This window comes from Alexandromys fortis, unplaced genomic scaffold (assembly GCF_014885135.2).
Source record: "Alexandromys fortis isolate MF-2015 unplaced genomic scaffold, M_Fortis_MF-2015_v1.1 scaffold_164, whole genome shotgun sequence".
Taxonomy (NCBI): Eukaryota; Metazoa; Chordata; class Mammalia; order Rodentia; family Cricetidae; genus Alexandromys; species Alexandromys fortis.
The window spans coordinates 396,919-401,832 of NW_026068047.1; the positions used below are offsets into that span (position 1 = coordinate 396,919).

Below are 4,914 nucleotides of genomic sequence, written 5' to 3' on the forward strand. Positions count from 1 at the left end.
GAGGTAAGAGGCTTGATCTGATGAGCCATCTCATTCATCCTTTCTATCAATTTTAAAAGAGCTTTTCTGACCAGGTGGTGGTGGCACACACTTTTAATCCCAGCACTCGGGAGGCAGAGGCAGGCAGATCTCTGTGAGTTCGAGGCCAGCCTGGTCTAAAAGAGCTAGTTCTAGGACAGGCTCCAAAGTTACAGAGAAACGTTGTCTCAAAAAAACAAAAAAAACCCCAACCAAACAAAAAACAAAACAAACTACACAAAATGGAAATAAAAACAAAAAATCTAAAAGAAAAACCAGAACAACAACAAAAAGTCAGAGGAGGTCTTTAAACAATTGTGCCTATATAAAAGCAATCAGACTTATGGGAAATAATTACCTATCCCATGTTTCAGTGGGAAGTGAACTACACATTGAGATGCTGACAGAAAACTGCCTCGTAAAGTAGGAACAACTGAACCCTCAAACATCAAGTTACACTAAGAGTGGGAACACTAATACCTGTAGGAGGTTACATAGTTTTCAGTGGGGGCAAATTGGGATGGCTGATCTCATTGTTGCATATAGCAATTTTTGATGCATTTTATATGCATACCAGTGATTATTACTGTTGGCACAGCACTCACTCAACTGGTGCCATGTGAAGACAATGCTAATATAGGTATTCTAGAATGTGAACTGAATGGATCCAAAAGTTTCAGAAGAGGATAGCAAAAAGACCTGGTGTGTTTTCTTGTTTTATTTTTTGTTTCTGAATATATATATTATGCATATACATATATATCATATAACTTAAGCTGTTTTAAAACAAAGACCTTAGACTACTTTTTTGGAATAAGCTAATGGCTTGTTTGTGTAAAGCTTTTTTATTAAAGGAAAAAATTTAAAAAAAGGATAGCTTTTCTGAATATAGTAATCTTTCTTGGCAGGAATTTAGTTTCATGGCTTGAAATATGTTAAATACGTATTTTTTTGTCTTTTTTTGTTGCTGCTGAGAGATCTCTTATTACCTTGATGTTTCTCTTTGCTAATTGACATTTGTTTTCATTAGCAGCTTTTAATATTGTTTCTTTGCTTTGTATTCTTGACATCTTGATTACATGTCATGGGGTCTGTTTTTTTTTGATATGGAATACTTCATGAATTTGCGTGTCATCTTTGCACAGGGTCCATGCTAATCTCTGTATCATTCCAATTTTTAGTATATGGGCTGTCAAAGCATGTCATGGGGACTCTTTTTTCTCTCTGATCTTGTCTATTTAGGATTCTCAATACTTCTTGCACCCACGTTTCCCCTTCAGATCTTGGAAATTCTCTGCTTTAATTTAATTGAATAAAATTGTCCATGTTTAAAATTTTTATCTCAGTTCCTTCTTCTACTCCATGAATTTTAGGCGTGCTCTTTTGGATGTCTCCCAGTGTCCTCAGAAGGTTCAGTCATAATTATTAATTTTTCTGGGTTTCTGAATGTATCATTGTCCCAACCTTGTCTTCCATCCCTGAAATTCTTTCTTCCTCTCAATCTGTCAATGCTGCTGTCCATTGTCTTATTTATTTCACCGATTGATTCGCTTCCAGAATTTCTCTTTGGTTGTTTTTCCTTTTGGATTTTCCCTTACATGCTTCTGAATTTCTCCTCTTAATTGCTTATTGTTCATTCTATTTTGTTACCTTTTTTGGGGAGGGTCCTGAGTTGATTTCCTTGCTTACTTGAGTCTTCTATGAGGTCTTTTTTGTTACTTTTGAAATATAAGACTCTGAAATCCTTTCATTTTTCCCTGTGCTTTGCTTTCCGGTATGAAGGAGTTCTGAGCTATTGTAATGACCAGCTTCTCTTGGTTGGTTGGTGGATGTATGTGTTTCTTTTGCTTTGAAAAATGGGTCCTCTGTTTTTTATTTTCTCTTTCCCTCTTTTATTGGGGGGTTCTTTTATTGATATGAGTCTCCCGGCATTATCTTCACGTGGGTTTATGTTTCTGACTAGTTTTTAGGGAGAAAGGAAGCTGACTGCAGCAGCAATTGCTGACACCAGGCCCAGTGTTAACTTGTAGGAGAGGGCACTGGATACTTGGGTTGTGTATCCAGAAGTTCAGAGACTGCCCCCTAGTGTACTGTCAGGAAGCATGTACTTCATAATTCTTTAGAGGTAAAGATATTAATAATTAAAAAAATAAAGCAAGGACAGAATGGGGAAAGAGGAAAAAAGGGAGTGAAGGAATACGTGAGAAAAACAGATGGGTTATAGATCTGAGAAGTAATAGAGGGAGTATTACAGAAGAGGTGTGGAGAAAGAAGGGGGTAGTCATCAAAGCCTGTTCAGGTGAGATATAAGCTGGAGTCAAACAACTAGCTCCCCTGGTTGGGAAGAAGAGTTTTCCTCCCTTCCTCCCTCCACCTTTTTCTCTCTCTCTTCCTCTCTCTAATGCTAACCTCTGAAGGTTGAGGGGGAGGTTCACTAGTCTTAGTAACTCAAACACATTAAATTAGTTTTCCTTTGTGTGTGTGTGTGTGTGTGTGTGTGTGTGAGAGAGAGAGAGAGAGAGAGAGAGAGAGAGAGAGAAAGAGAGAGTTCTGGATGAGGACTGAGTTCTGGATGAGGACTCTACTTTCTGCCAAAATTCCCTACACCAGCCAGTTCTAACTTTCTCTCGGATGTGCTTTGGATCATTCTTTCCATGTGGAGGTGGTGGGTGTCTGGGTTTGGGGTGTTCTATGACCAAGGATATTAGTGGGGTGGAAGTCCTATCCTCTTGTGTTTACCTTTGCTGCTGGATGGTCTCCTCCAGGTCCTGCCCATTAGCAAGACTATCCCAAGTCACCCAGGCACTTCTCCACTCCAGTGTTGCTGTTTCTTCAAGCAGTGGTGAGCACAGCTCCTCCTCAGGATCTTCACCCCAGTGGGCAGCCCCAGTTTCAGCCTCCTGGAGCACAGCTCTGAGCAGCCTGTGCGGCTCTGGCCGCCTCTTAGCCAGTGTGGAAGGGAGGTCACCACCGGGCAGCCACCACTTACTATCCCCTTAGAGCTGCTCAGTGTGGTTAGGCAGACAGCACTTGGAAGTTGATTGTGGATGCTTTTTGTGGAAATTTTTCTTAGGTAGGGATAGATTATTTTTAAAAATCCTGATGCTTTTCTTCACTGGGTTGCTTACTTCAAGCCTGTGGTAGAAGTATGAAGTCTGTTGAGGCTGGTTAGATGGCTGCGGATAAAGTTGCCTGCTGCCAAACCTGATGACCCAAGGTTCCATCCCCTAGACCCACACGGTGGAAGAAGAGAACCAGTTTTTACTAGTTGTGATCTGACCTCCACATGCTGTGACAGGCACACAGACACACACAGACACATAGACACACTCGTAATAAAATTTTAAAAATGAAGTTTCAAGCTCATTACTTTAAAACATGCTCAAGGATGGACGAGTAAGGTGGCTCAGTGTACAAATGTGCCTGTTGTTGAGCCTGGTGACCTGAGTTCATCCCCAGAACCCACATGCTCTCTCTCTCTCTCTCTCTCTCTCTCTCTCTCTCTCTCTCTCTCTCTCTCTCACACACACACACACACACACACACGCGCGCACACACACACACACATATTCACACACACAATGGCATGAATATATCCACAGTTATACAGCACACATACATACACACTAAATCAATGTTAAAATAACACACACACACTCCCCAGATACAACATAGCGCATAAGGTGATTAGACTGTAGTGTCCCAAGAAGCCCGCTGTGTGTCTAAACATGAAATAAACACTCATGCTTGCATTTGAGCAGGCATCTATGGGTTAGCCCCAAAACAAAGCTGGCTTTGCTTTGGAGCGATTTGCCAATTAGAAGCCAGCTGGTTTGAAGATGCAGTGATCAAGTGGATGCCACTCCAGCTGTATGTACGGGACATTTTATTCCTGTAAGGGTGTATACTCCTCCGGTTCCAGCAGAGGAAAATCTAAACCTCAGATGTGTATAGGCTTACAGGGCCAGGCCCTGAGCTTCTATGGGAGAAAAAGGAATCTAGTTATTGTGTTCTCACTCTTGTTGCCAACATCCCCCCAAAGAGGCATGAATATTAGTTCTTAGAGGAATAAAAAAATAGGTTAAAAATGCATGAAGTCCAGTGATACCTACAACACACAAATACAGCAAACCTATGGCATTAAGATTCCACCTGGAAAGTAACGATAAGAAAACATTTAGATAATACTGTTCTCGATTGAGAGGAAAGTCACAGCTGACTCTGGCATCTGAACACGTCAAGGCATTTCCACGGTGTGCAAGGTCCTCTCCCCATCTCACTACATCCCAGTGGCAGGGTGTGTGTTTATTTGGACCATTTTTTAAAGGAGGGGGAGGAATGGGGAGGGTGAGTGGGGGAGCTATGCCTTTTCACCTTTCTGCTTCTCAGGAGATCATCAGAAACACGAAGATGAGCCTGTACTTGGGATGAGTGGATGACAGAAATCTAGACTGATGTTCTTGAACCTTGTTCCTCCTGGGTATACTTAGGTCACTAGATGAGCTGGAATCTTGATCTTTGGTCTCTTGCTTGCATCTGCTCAGGTGGGACCACCACTTCTCAGTTCTTTTTGGGAAGCCCATGGTGAGTTTCTCTCTAAGCTCCTGGGGACACAGGCATCTCCTACTGCTCCCCTGCCCTGCCATCGGAAACTCTGCTGGTGTTCCCTGCTCATGAGGTAGATCAAGGAGAAACCCATCCTTTACCCTATTGCTGTCTACACCAAGGAACCCCTACCATTTACTACAGTCAAGCACTGCCTTAGGAAAGGGGACATTCCTTCTTCAGGGGTCTGTACAATCAAGCAAAGGCTGCATCCTCTCTTCCATTGTTCTCATCTTTCCTACCCACTTTCACATTCTTCATGTAAGGTGACATTCCTCACATGGGATCCAA

At 42.1% G+C, this 4,914-nt stretch overlaps 1 pseudogene; it reads right to left on the reverse strand.

Annotated features, from left to right (window-relative positions):
• Positions 1 to 1,118: 1,118 nt before the first annotated feature.
• On the reverse strand, positions 1,119 to 1,219 carry LOC126486621 (uncharacterized; annotated as a pseudogene).
• Between the last annotated feature and the right edge of the window lie 3,695 nt (positions 1,220 to 4,914).